At 39.7% G+C, this 14,132-nt stretch overlaps 1 protein-coding gene across 4 annotated transcripts in view; it reads left to right on the top strand.

Annotated features, from left to right (window-relative positions):
* The window catches only part of PTPRG (protein tyrosine phosphatase receptor type G), a 770,267-nt gene that overhangs the window by 182,960 nt on the left and 573,175 nt on the right, over window positions 1-14,132 (top strand). The window contains exons 2-3 of one of the 4 annotated variants that reach the window (XM_055557459.1): window positions 3,142-3,268; window positions 5,091-5,151. The exons of the other annotated variants lie outside the window; for them this stretch is intronic. The gene's annotated coding sequence lies outside the window, so the exon portion shown is untranslated. The remainder of the gene's footprint in view (window positions 1-3,141; window positions 3,269-5,090; window positions 5,152-14,132) is intronic. 4 annotated transcript variants of the gene reach the window in all.

The following is a 14,132-nucleotide window of genomic DNA, read 5'->3' as shown; positions in this document are numbered from 1 at the left end:
TAACTTCACTGAGCCTGGTCTTTAATTGTAGTGACTAGCAAGTCAAACAATGATACCTTCCTGTAGAAATTAAATAATTTTGAGATGACTTTGTTAAATACAACTCCAGTGACATTGAAAGGACATGCTGCATTCTCTTTACCTTATTTCCACGTTTGGGATAATTTTTTCTCATCAGCTCTTTGTGAGGCATTGTCACACCATGGAAACTGACAATGCCTGAGTTTTATTTATTTTACACTAGTGTGGATGGCGGAGAAGGCAATGGCACCCCACTCCATTACTCTTGCCTGGAAAATCCCATGGATGGAGGAGCCTGGTAGGCTGTAGCCCATGGGGTTGCTAAGAGTCGGACACGACTGAGCGACTTCCCTTTCACTTTTCACTTTCATGCATTGGAAAAGGAAATGGCAACCCACTCCAGTGTTCTTGCCTGGAGAATCCCAGGGACGGGGGAGCCTGGTGGGCTGCCGTCTATGGGGTCGCACAGAGTCGGATACGACTGAAGTGACTTAGCAGTAGCAGCAGCAGTGTGGATGGCTAGTCCAAAGGTGAATCCATTTACAAGGTTGTAGTTGAACTATTTGTGATATTTTCATTACTTTCCCCCTTTTCTGTTGACTTATGGTACTTTCAGTCTTATCCCTATCCTCACTTCCTTCTTTCACTCTGTTAGAAAGCATTCATGTCTTTCATATTGACTTAGCTTATTCTTACTCTTAGAAGAATGGGTGACTAGAGAAGATTGAAGTATAGAGTCCTGAACAGTTTACTTACTGTGCTGTCCTGGACTTGGGCATGACTTTGCCATGTCCTTTTCACCAATGTTACCTTGAGCACATCAGTTAACCTCTAAACCTCCGTTTTGGTCATCTAAAATGGGTTGAACAGTGGTGCTTACTTTTAGGGATATTGTGAGAATTGAAAGGTGAAAGGATTAAAAATGGTGCTTAGCACATTAGTATGTGTTTGATTAAGATGATCTCTAAGTTAGCTGTATACAGACATACATATATATATATTGGGGGTATCTTGTTGTTTTATACACTAGATGTTTCCTAAAGGGTTTGCAAAATCACTCACTCACACAGTAACTTACTGAAAATAAGACACAGGAGCAGGAACAATTGGCCTCCCAGCTGAGGGAAGATTAGTGATTGGTGGGGATGCTGGTGGAGAGTCCTGAAACTGTGTCTTGGGCCAACTATTGTCATATGGTTCTGTATGACTTGATGTTAACATTTTTAAAGAGAGAAGTAGAGCTTGGATTGTCACCTGTCCTTTTCCTTTTGTAAATATTGGAACTGATCGGCGTACATGAAACATTGAACATGGTGTTCTGTATGTAGTGGCTGTCAGTTTGCCGGGTTTGCCTTTAGTTACTTTAGATTATTCCATGAGAAAGGGAAAGTTGTTCACAGTAGACCATGTCAGAAGTTAAAGTGATCACAGCATTTTCCTCGGAGAAGGCGATGGCACCCCACTCCAGTACTCTTGCCTGGAAAATCCCATGGATGGAGGAGCCTGGTGGGCTGCAGTCCATGGGGTCGCTGAGGGTCGGACACGACTGAGCGACTTCATTTTCACTTTTCACTTTCATGCATTGGAGAAGGAAATGGCAACCCACTCCAGTGTTCTTGCCTGGAGAATCCCAGGGACGGGGGAGCCTGGTGGGCTGCCGTCTTTGGGGTCACATAGAGTTGGACATGACTGAAGTGATTTAGCAGCAGCAGCAGCAGCATTTTCCTAGTCTTCCTGCCCCCCCCTTTTTTTTTTTTTTATGAGACAGTTGTGTTTGGGTGGAGTCATGTGGCCCCATTAGTGGTAGTACTTGTAATTTTAATGAAAATAGGCTATATTTGTCCATATTCTTCCACTTTGGGGGTTATAAGGTTTAACACATACTCATTTTTGAAAGATTCGCCACACATTAAAAAAAAAAAAGGCGTTGATTATTGAAACAGGGGTGGGAAATAAACCAGCATTGTAACATAACCAACATTGGTTATGGCTATGTTTATTTTCTTGTTTATGGTTTTTAATGTACTCTCTTGTCTGTTTAATGTACTCTGCTCATTAATGTACTTTGCCTAATGTGCTTCTATGACAAATATTTATTGCTTTTATAATCAGAAAAAGCAATAAATGCTATTAAAAAAAGAATATATCATGGGAATGCCTTGATGTGTGATAATATGATTATTGATCAGTTTCACAGCCCCAAGATTGTTGCTAGAAAAGTAATGGCTCATTATTTCATTTGCTCCCGGAAAATTATGGTGCATCTTACTGTGCAATTTAGGTATGCTTAGATGGGTCTTCCTAGGCCTGTGGTGATTTTATTGATGGAATGGGTTTGTGGTTACCGTGGGGCATGGAAGTTGCTGGACCTGCTCCTGGGCAGCTGGCCTGCAGGGGAGACCGTCTGTTTGGCAGAGCCAAGGGCTGTCCTACTGGGCTGCAGCCCACCAACTGTTGCAGCCACATGCCTCAGCTGTTGTGCTTTTTTACACACTGTTATTAGCCGTGCAGACCTTTATGGTTCAAACCAGGCCACATCTGTTGTCAGTCCCATGACCTTCAAAACCCAAAGCGGAAAGAAATGCAGAACACACTTTTTATCTGAAGGCTTTCTGCAGACATGTCAGTTAACAGGGCTTAGTTAAAAATATTTTTCTAAACTTATTTTGTAAAAGATTTTCATTTTCTTTGCCCTCCTTTAGCAGTGGCTTTTTTAATTAATGATGATTTGAGCAAATTAGTGCTCCTTAGAGTGTGGTCTGTTGATCTCCTACATTTGATCCCACAGGGAGTTGGTTAAAAAATGTATTCTGGAGCCTCACTGTAGACCAAGAGAATTGTGGTCTTAGGGGTATATTCCTTCACCAAAACTTTAAACCAGAGATTTGGCCTTTTGGCTTCTCTGGTGGCTCAGATGGTAAAGAATCTGCCTGTAATGCAGGAGACCCGGATTTGATCCCTTGGTTGCAAAGATCTCCTGTAGAAGGGAATGGCTACCCACTCCAGTATTCTTGCCTGGAGAATTCCATGGATAAGAGGAGGCTGGTGGGCTACAATCCACAGGGTCACAAAGAGTAAGATACAACTGAGCGACTGACAGTTTTCACTTTGGGCTTTTAGGATTGTGTGAACCCAGGCACCTCCTATTGTATCGAGGTAGCCATGAAGTTAGAAAGCCAGCACTGAGATATAGGCAACTGGGCACCTTCAGGAATACTGAGACTTCTTAGAAAGTTTGCTTTTGGAGGTAAGATTTTGGGAATGATCCTAAAGGCATGTGTTGTGGTGTGCTTAGATGCTCAGTCATGTCCGAATCTTGGTGACCCCATGGACTGTGGCCCGCCAGACTCCTCTGTCCATTCTCCAGGCAGGAATACTGGAGTGGGTTGCCATGCCCTCCAGGGGATCTTCCCAACCCAAGTCTCCCTCATTGCGGGCGAATTCTTTACCAACTGAGCTACCAGGCAAGTGCTGACGGTCCTTGCAGAAAGAGCAACTGTATTCCCAGGGTGAACGTAGTGATTCGTTAGTTATGTTTTCCAGAAATAGTCATGTCTGAATTGAAATTGTTCTCTTCTCTGCATATGCTCTGTGTCCTCTCAACTTAGTTCTTCTGAAAAACAGAATGGTCCAAATGCCAAATTCTATGATGGTGTTTTTTTTGTTTTTGTTTTTTTTCTTTTTGTATTCTTCAGTGCCAAGGCATCAGACCTCCAGGCATATTCATGAGCCCTACATTTGCAAAGCTAGAGCATTGCAGAAACCAGGGGACCAGATCCCTCTATAAAAATACATCCCCCACAACGCCCCATTGGATTAGCTTCTTACCCAATAGAAGAGGGGGAAAAGAAGCAGTTGAGTTCCTCTAATTTGTGGGACTGGGGTCGGTAGAGAGAAGGAAAAGGGAGGGTTTCACTGAATGAGTCCAGGTCACCTTTTGTCTTCGGGGCAGGAGCGTTAGGAGGAAGTAAGCAACATGTTTCCAGCAGTTTAGGTGGAGATTCATTTTATACAGTATATTCAAAATATCAATGTGAAATGTATCCCAAACAAAATACTAATGAGATGCTTTATGATAATTTTTTTCTTACTAAGCATTTGAAATCCTTTTGTGTGTTTTATAGCACAGCAGAGTTCAGAGTTGGCCCCAGGTGACTCCTGTAGTTGACAGTATAGTTGGAAGGGGTTCTGCTCATCCCCAGTTCTCAGTTCAGATGTGAACATATGCCTTTGTGGAACATCCTATTTTTTTGTTGTAGCGAGAATGAGTTGTTTTCTCAGCAGTTAGCTGGTGTTAGGATAATGCCTTCCTGTGTAGGCTGTAGTGTTAGAATTCTCTTTGCAAGCTCTTGTAATAATTTTCGGGAATTATCACTTTTATCATTGTATTTTTAGTTGCAACTAGAGAGATTCTTCCAGTGTGAAATCTCTTAAAGGACAATAGAAAATACACTGTTTCTTCTGGGGGACATAGGTTGGGGCAACCTCAGTATCTTGAGGGGTCCTTGGAACAGAATGTGTAATATGAGAATGGACCTGGTTCAAAGGTCATTGTAGCTTCCAAACATGTTCTGTGTTAATGTTTAGGTCTCTAATTTTTTTAAAAAAAGAGCTAAATATGCACCATCTATTTCCCTGTTACAGGCCCGCAGACTTTATAGGGAGGTCTCAGTGGAGCTTCATTTTTCCTCTTCTGTCTCTTTAAAGTGTCTGGGTTTGAATTCCTTTCTCTGTCCTGTGCAGTGTAATGTGACTTTGACAAGGTTCTTAACAATTTTGTGCCTTGGGAACTATGAAAGCTGGGAGGATTTACCCCTTAGAGTTCTGGGGAAATTAAATGAGATCATCCAGCTGAAGAATGCGGTGCCTACCAGCACATAGTTAAGTGCTAAAGAAATATTAGCTATCTCAGCATCTTTATTAATTATTTTTGTTAATTTTAGAGACTTAAAGAAGTACAGGAGGAATTATAGGAATGATTTTTTTTTTTGATGTTGACATAGAGGTTAAAAAAATACTTCTTTATGAAACATATTAACGACCTTTTTTTTTTTTTCTTTCTTCCACAGTATCTTTAGCTCCACTATTCCACTACTGTTTTGTCCTGGATTTAGCATCATTCTGCTCTGGGTAAAATTATTTTAATATGAACTCTCTGGTTATAACATCTTCTCTCATACTGAGTGAAGGGAAAAGTCCTTAATGCATTTCACAAACTCCTTTCTTGGAAACATTGGTTCCTGAATAAAATCTGAGAGATCATATATGATTTCTACATTACCTAAAATATGCAGCCTTATTGGTTCTACTGTGGGGATATCAGAAAAATGGTTTGCCAACTGTAGGGTGGTACAAAAGAAAAACCTGAAGTTTCTGCCAGCTTCTAACCCCACCCATTTTTCTCACATTTTCACTTAATACTCACTCACTGATTATGCAGAAGTGATATTTAAGAGTGAATGTGTTTAATAAATCTCTGCAAGCAATATTTAAAGGAGTGTTTATTTTTCAAAATTCACTCAGGATTTCTGTAATCTTCAGGCCTGTAGTTCTGGTACATGGTTTGTACCAATTTGTTTCAAAGTGTTTTATTGCATATCTTTCTCATCTGCTGTCTAAAAATCAAAGGAACAGTTTGTTCCATTCAATTTGCCTGATAGGGGAGCCTCCAAAGATACAAAGTTGCCTTTCGGCATCATTATATTAAAAAAAAAATAAAGGAAACTGTCTTTTTATTCCCCCTCCTAACCCCAGTTTGACTATATTGCAGAGTCATAAAAGGATTTACATTGAGAGTTGAAATTGTCTCCTTGAAATTGATTTTATCCATATTCTTATATACAAATAGTTAGGAGAGGAGAACAGAACTGAACTTTCAATTTTGAACTTAACTCTTCTAAAGTCCTAAAACTGCTTTTCCATTTGACTCTTCAAATGGATCTTGCAGTATAATTGGTCAGAGTCAGACGTTTTAGAAAAGGCACAACCAAAAATGAAAACAAGAATAAAATTGCTTATTTAGTAGCTGCCAGTTGTTCATCAGAAACAGACTTTGGGTTAAATACTTCTTTTTCCTAAAAAAGCAAACTGAGTCTTTTTCATACAATCAGTTGAAGCCGTTGCTTATAGAGCTAGTTAAAGCTGATTTAGAGATAAATGCTTTAGCCATCTTGATGTGATCTGATGAAAATTTCCATGTGGTTAGGGTTTTTAATTAAATCATTTTATTTAAGATTGTAATAGCCCTTTTAAATTATTTTCCTTGAGACTTGCTTTGTGTTATTTGAAGTTAATAATTCCTCTTGAAGCAAAGCAGAATGCACAATATTTCTTCTGATGATTTCTTTCTGCAGTTGAGAACAAAGCAAACCACATTATTGCTGGAAAGGAAGTGAAGCTAATGCATAATACAAATGGAGATAACAGAAATCACTTGAAGCCCTGGGATATTCCGAGTATCAACATTAAAGTGGTTGCCTGGGCAATACTACCCTATTGCTTGGGTAATTTTTTTCTCTTAAATTCCAGGGGCAGATCTACCTTAATTGAATCAAGCCCATGAAAGGTTTGATTCTCAGTATTTCAGGAAGTAGAAATGGTCCTGTATATGGACTTAGAATAAAGAAGAGAGAAGTAATTTGGCAATTTATTGTCCTACCAGTCACAACATATATTTGTCCCTGAAAACTTTTTTGTAACTATAGACATTCCTGGACAGTTACTAAGGACAAAATTTCTGTTCTTGTGCAAAGATGAACTCCTGTAGTTTAATTTATTAATTATTCTTCACTCGGGTTCCGTACTGTTCTATTGCTCACACGTGTAGAAGAGACAGGGCTTTTTTTGTCGTTGTTGTTATAGTGGAGTGTGGCTTTTGATTTTATTAAGGCAGATAACATAATTTATTCATTAAATTGAGGTCAAATTGGTATATAATGTGAGTTTCAGCTGTAGAACATTATCATCCTGTGTTTGTACATACTTCAAAGTGATCCCCACCATTACCTGCCATCCATCACCATAAAGTTCACCCCCACACCCCTATCCCCTGTCCCTGTGCTTTCTGCTGCTGCTGCTGCTGCTGCTAAGTCGCTTCAGTCGTGTCCGACTCGGTGCAACCCCAAGACGGCAGCCTACCAGGCTCCCCCGTCCCTGGGGTTCTCCAGGCAAGAACACTGGAGTGGGTTGCCATTTCCTTCTCCAGCTTGTAATTTGCTATCTTTTTGACGACAGCCATCCTGACAGGTGTGAGATGATACTTCACTGTTGTTTTGATTTGCATTTCCCGATAGTTAGTGATGTTGAACATCTTTCCATCTGCCTCTTGACTACCTGTATGTCTTCTTTGGAAAAAAGTCTATTTGGCCTCTGCCCGTTTTTTAAATTGGGTTCTTTTGTTGTTGTTGAGTTACATGAGTTCTTTATTTCTGATATTTATTGAATGTATCATTCACAAATATCTCCTCTCCTTCAGCTGGTTACCTCTTTGTTTCATTGATGCTTCCTTCACTGTGCATAAGCTGTTTAATTTGATGTAGTCCCATCTGTTTATTTTTGCTTTTGTTTCTCTTGACTTTGGAGTCATATCCCCTCCCTTAAGAAAAAAAAAAATCTTTAAGACCAATGTGAAGGAGATTACCGCCTCTGTTCACTTGTAGGAATTGTATGGTTTCAGGTCTAAGGTCTGCAATCCAGTGTGAGTTAATTGTTGTGTATGGTGTAATATGGTGGCCTGTTTTAATTCTTTTGCATATGGTTGTCCAGTTTTCCCAGCACCATTTTTTTTTGAAGAGACTGTTCTTTCCCCATTGTGTATTCTTGGCTCTTTTGTTGTGAGTTAATTGTCCATATCTGTGTGGGTTTTTTCTGGGCTCTCTAGGGTTCCATTGATGTGTGTGTCTGCCTTTATGCCAATATAGAGGGCTTTTTTTTTTTTTTTTTAAAAGAGAATCATTTGGGGAGGCAGAGAGAAGCCAGTTAGGCTTAAAGCCATACACTTGTCCATGTTTAAATGATGATAAAATTGCTTTAAAAAAAATTCACCCACCTTCAATATCCATGGTAGGACAGTGTATACGTCTGTAAGCATTATATAGGCAGGTAATTTTTTTCTTATAAGATACTGAGAATATAGTTATGCACTGTTTAGCTCTAAAAGAAAATATAATGATAATAAGTATTCTTACCTTCTTTCTTTTCCTCCATTGTGTTTGTAAATAGATGTTTCTGATTTGTCTCTAATTAATTTTCTTTTGCTAATTGGACATGTAAAAGCAAGTAATTGCTTGATTAAACTAGTGCAAATCCTAATTCAGGTGAAAAGAGGCAAAGGGGAAAATTGTAGAAAGTAGTAGTAAAATAAAACTGAAGATAAACCAAGTAGGCTTTTGGTCAGACTCTTGAGAGTCCCTTGGACTGCAAGGAGATCCAACCAGTCCATTCTGAAGGAGATGAGCCCTGGGATTTCTTTGGAAGGAATGATGCTAAAGCTGAAACTCCAGTACTTTGGCCACCTCATGTGAGGAGTTGACTCATTGGAAAAGACTCTGATGCTGGGAGGGATTGGGGGCAGGAGGAGAAGGGGACGGCAGAGGATGAGATGGCTGGATGGCATCACTGACTCGATGGACGTGAGTCTGGGTGAACTCCGGGAGTTGGTGATGGACAGGGAGGCCTGGCGTGCTGCGATTCATGGGGTCACAAAGAGTCGGACACGACTGAGCGACTGATCTGATCTGATCTGATGTGAATATTAGGCTACTATTTGTTTTAAATTTTCCCTCCGTGAACAACCCTTTCCCACCACCACCCCCACCCTCGACACAGGTGCAAATGTACATTTTATGAATGATTTGTCTTCAGCAGCAGCACCCTGCGGGCCTAGGTGATGAGCCACTGTTTTCTGCTCTTGCCAGTATCCCTGCCAGGGCAGAGTCACCTTTTCAAAGCATATATTGAGGAAAATGTTATGCAGTTAGATTATGGTAATGGTTGTACAGCTCTGTAAATATACTAAGGCCCATTATGTATCAAGAAAGCTGTTTTAAAGGAAAGCACGTATGAGACATTGATTGCTCACTTGGAGTCCTTCACTGCTTTCCCAGACTGACCTAGAGCTCATGCTGCAGGGTCTTGCACGTGTTCCTCCTCCTCCTCTTCCTCCTCCTCCTCCTCCTCTCCACACCGGCTCACGGAGCTTCAGCCAGGCTGGCCTCCTTACGCCACCGTCTTTCCTGCCTCAGTATCCTCATCCATGCTCCCCCCCACACCCCATCTTGACCTCTGTCCTCGCATATGGTGCATCAGTGCCTTCAACTAAAGTGATATCTCCTTTATTGATTGATCTTTTTACTTTCCTTCCCTACTAGTATTTTTCCCTATTGCATCATGCTTGTTTCACTTACTTTTTGTATTTGTTTTACCATGTACACAAATGATAATTTATGCATGGATTGATTGAACCTGCTAGTGGAAAGAAAGCTTCAAGATGGTGGGGGTAATGTTCAGTTCAGTTCGGTCGCTCAGTCGTATCCAACTCTTTGTGACCCCATGGACTGCAGCACACCGGGCTTCCCTATATGGTGTGTGTTGTTGAGTTCCTTGGTGGTGTCGTATTCTGCCTTGGAAAGACCAGGGATACCTGCCTTACCGTGTTTGCTAGAAATCTTCCTTTTGGCAAGAAAGGGTTAGGAACTACTGAGACAGACAGTGTGGAGGTCGAGTCGGTATTTTGTTGCAGTGCAGAACTCTTGAGACATAGACAGCTGGAGGCCACGGGGTGGCTGGCCAGCCCGGATTTATGTAGTGCCTGTAACATGGCCCCAGAGGCACCAGCTTCTGGGTTCACTAGCTAGGCAGGTCTGACCACACTGTGACTGGCTAGTGTCTAGGGGAAAGCTGTGTGGTGTCTGGAATGCCCTCTGTATGTGACCCCGGAGCCCGGGGGCTGAGGGCTTGTGCCTTCAGTGTGTTTTCTCCCATCTACTGTGGTCAGGAATTATCTTGGTGGGTATTTCTGTCCCTGTGGAGCTTACTCTCTCCACATTCTGGAAATGTGCATTATGGCACATTTTGCCAGGCTTGATAAGATGCACCATAGTTTTACAATGGACACCCAACAATACTTAAGTCGAGTTTTTTTCTTTGCTGGTTTCTTTTTGTTCTATGAAGAATGCCCATCTCATTGAATATTTTTCATTCAATATTTCATAGGGACTCTATGTATATATATGCCTCAGCTATATAAAAGGCCCAAGTTCTAAAGTTTATTCTTTGTTTCTCCGGGATAAAAAGTTGTCAGGCAGTCCCAGCTATAAATTTGAAACAAAAGAAAATATGAAGGAAGAAAATTTATTAATTAGAGTCTCAGTTTGTTTCCCTAACTGAAATTTAACTTTGTATTTCTTTCTGCTTTAATGTAAGAGACTTTCTTTTTACAGATAAATTACCAATGTTTGTATAATTGTAATTGGATATTTTCCACATCTTGTTAGGAAAATCACTCTACTTATTTCTGGTGGGACTATCAGAACATGCTTTTATCTCAGACAATTGGCAATAGTGGTGGGAGGAGTGGCTTTGACAAATCCTTTCTTTTGAAACTGTTAGGGTTTTAGTTTTCAGAGGCCCATGGAGAAACTTTATCACTTGTGATGCTTATTTAGTTTTGAGCAGGTGGAGTAACTATTAATTCACAGATGTTGTTGTGATTCCTAAAACTCAGTTTTGTGAAGAATTGCTGTAGCATAGGGTCAGTTATACAGGCTTGAGAGGAGTATCTGGTTCAAGGCTATCTGTTCATAACAAAAGTTACATGCCTTTTTTGAATAATTGTACCTAAGCCACAGGATTATTGGAAGAAGTATGTGAGTCACTATATTGATGGTACTTTTAATAGTGCCTTTTTCATGGACAAAGACTGAGTAACTAACTTATTACTGAGTTAGGCCATGGGTGGAAAACCCAGATGCCTATAGAAACTAGATAAGAAACATACATCATCAGTGGGACTGGATGGGGTCATGATTCTTCTCTGAAGACCTACTCACTGCTTATATAGCATATTTTTTTCTGTTTGAGAACAAAGTTCAGATTTCTCATTAATAAATACAGATATTAGCGTTCTTTCTCAGATTTTCTCATGTTGACAAGTAGTTAAACACGAATACATGTATACACATACAGTGGGTGAAACAAAACATCTGAGTCCATGGCTACATTCACCACGGTGGCCACCAGTTGGGATGGCTAAGCTGAATCTGCCAGTTCTGTTGATCACTAAGGACTCAAAGAGGTGGCACAGCTGTAAAAGGAGAAGGACAGATTTGTGGCAGTTGACATTATTGCAATATTATCTATGTATGATCTTCCCAGGAATCTTGTGGAATCTAGAGACTTGATTCTTTGAGAACCAAGCAGTAGTAAAATGGATTGGTAGTAGTAGTAAAATGGGTTGGTTATTTCTGTATGATGTTTGAAGTCAGGAGGCCAGTTATTTTTTAGGAGGGTGCCTCTGAGCAAGAGTGAACCGAGATATTTTTCAGATTTTCATCACACGTGTAATGAGCCCCCATTTAAATCAGTTCTTTAAGTGTACCTTTTCTCGGATCTACTGTGAAGTGTGTTTTTTTATTTCTGAAATTTTTAGAACTGTGACATAGTTGAGAGCAGATGAATCACTCTAGTTTTTGGGGTTTCTTTTAACTCTGTCAGATTTAAAAAGAAAAAAAATTCTTCCTTTTTTTAATCAGTGTTATTTTAGCGTAAAATATGGAGGAGAAGTTCATTATTTTGCCTCTCTACCTGTCTGAAGCCATTTTTTACAAGCCTGTAAAAATGTTTTCTATTTCCTGGACCTAGGATACTATATTGCTGTGTGATTTCTTCTTTCTTTGAACTGCCTTTGAGTTTTAGTAATCTGTTTTACTTAAAAAATTCATGGCTCTTTATGAGGTATCTTTATCACTTTAGATGATGAAAAATACTTTTTTTGTTGTAGTTGGGACAGTAGGTACATTTGAATGTGATAAAATAGGTAATCTACTGTAATAGAATCTATTGTATTTGAGGTTAGCTCAGTAGCACAAACAACTGGAGGGAACATTTGTAATGCAATAGTTACAAAGGAATGCACTTTTTGATTCTACTTTTTGGGAAGCTCACTAAGTACTTTTCCTGCAATTAATTGAAGTACAGGCACAAAAGGAGATGAGAGCCTGATGGAATATTTAATTACTTGAACTATAATTTGATACTTTTGCCCATTGTAGTCACAAAAAAGATAAAAGATTTATTCATTTTAGACTATTGTCTGGGACTTAATGTTCTTAAATGCACTCTAAAATTTAGAGAAAATTATATTTGATAGAGATTTCATCATCCTTGAGGGATCTTTAATTTGTTTGTTGTATGAGCAGTTATAATAGATATAAACAGGCTGCTTAACTGCTTGTCTGCCATTCTGGAAATAGACATTCTGCATTTGAAAATGTGAGTGCTTATTTTATATTGTAGTGGGCTTCTTTTTGGCAGTAACTCTGGCAGAGAACTAGGACTCTTAATATGAGAGCCATCCATCCATCGTCCTAAGTAATTCTCATCCTGGCCCTGGGGAACCAGAATGTCTTTGACGTTTTCTTTTTTGGATGGAAGCTGACCAATTCTCCCAGGCTTCTAAGTCCCTTTGGCATTACCTAGAACTGGACATATAGTTAAGTGGAAATACCCTCAAGTGTCACTACACATTTTGTTTTGTATACAAGATATGTGACTGTTGTGGATGGAGTTTGGGGCTGTTCTCTTCATAAACAGATTCTGGTTTCACCTTTATATAACGACCGTCATACCCCCATTCCCCTGTATCATGACGTTGCTGTGCTAAAGTGGACATTGTTATTCATTTTGGTAAGATGAAACAGTAATGTGGAAGAACAGTGTGGTCATTTTGAAAGACTTGGTGGCCACTGTTTTCCTTTCTTTGTAGGAACCTCTGACTTTCTTTAATTTTCACATATATAAATGCATGTGTAAATGGAATCCTTTTGTCAAAAACAGACAATAGTTGTACTCTGTAATTTCTGTTTACACATTTGTAATTTTGAAAGAGAACATTATTTATCAATCCGTAACTATTTATTTTTATGTAGCTTCAGTAATCGTTCTCTCACGGGGAAACCTATGTAAAGACATCTATGTCAGGAATGTTATTTAATGTGGTGTTAAATGAGCCGGTCTCTTTGTGTGAGAAATATTTAGCCAGAAAGTTAACATGGCTTGAAACTTTTTGTCCCCTCTCAAGTCAACATTTCTGTAAAACACTGAGAGTAAAGGATGACACCAAATCCTTCTGAAGATATTGTTAAGGCAGATGGGATACACAGCTGCCTTTATATTCCCAGAATAAAAACATTTATTGTTACAAACTCTGTCCGGTGGCTCTGGGAAATTAAATCATGCACATAGGAAATCGTTTTGTTGATATCTTCTGTGGTAGGTAAGCTCTTAGGATATTTTTGTAGAAAAGGATTGGGCCCTTGGGTCTGGAAACATTTTTATCTTTTTTGCTTTAGGCTGGAAATGAGGTAGGCTCCGTATAAGTTGTGAGAGGTGATCGAGTTTATGAAGACTCCCTGATGAAAAGACCTGTCACTCAGTTAGCTTTCTGCATAACAACCAACTTAAGATTCCCCCTACTGAGTGAGACCTGGGAATCATTGGCTAGTTAACGCTATTGGTTTTGAAATCTCTACTTTTATCCTCTCAGCACTGAGAGACACATTCTCCTGGATGATGGGAGTAGCTGGATTTTCCTTTTGTAAAATCGTATTGTCATATTATTATTATACTATCCAGACTCTTGAAAGCTATCCGAATTTAATACTCCTCATGTCCAGGTTTGTTGTGTGTGTGTGTGTGTGTGTTGGTTCAAGTGTCATCAGACGCAACCTCTTTGAAGAGGAGTGCGTAACAGTATATAGTATTGGGCATTCTTTCTTTCTTCTCCACCTGTTATATCACTGTGAACCCTATTGCTTGAAGTATTATAAACCACTGCAAGCTCGCCTGAGCTTCTTGCTCTCAGATGACTTCACCTCCATAAACCATAGTGGGCT

Source organism: Bubalus kerabau, chromosome 20 (genome assembly GCF_029407905.1).
Source record: "Bubalus kerabau isolate K-KA32 ecotype Philippines breed swamp buffalo chromosome 20, PCC_UOA_SB_1v2, whole genome shotgun sequence".
NCBI classification, from domain to species: domain Eukaryota; kingdom Metazoa; phylum Chordata; class Mammalia; order Artiodactyla; family Bovidae; genus Bubalus; species Bubalus kerabau.
The sequence above is the reverse complement of the archived record's forward strand: the minus strand, read 5'-3'. Positions and strand labels throughout refer to the sequence as shown.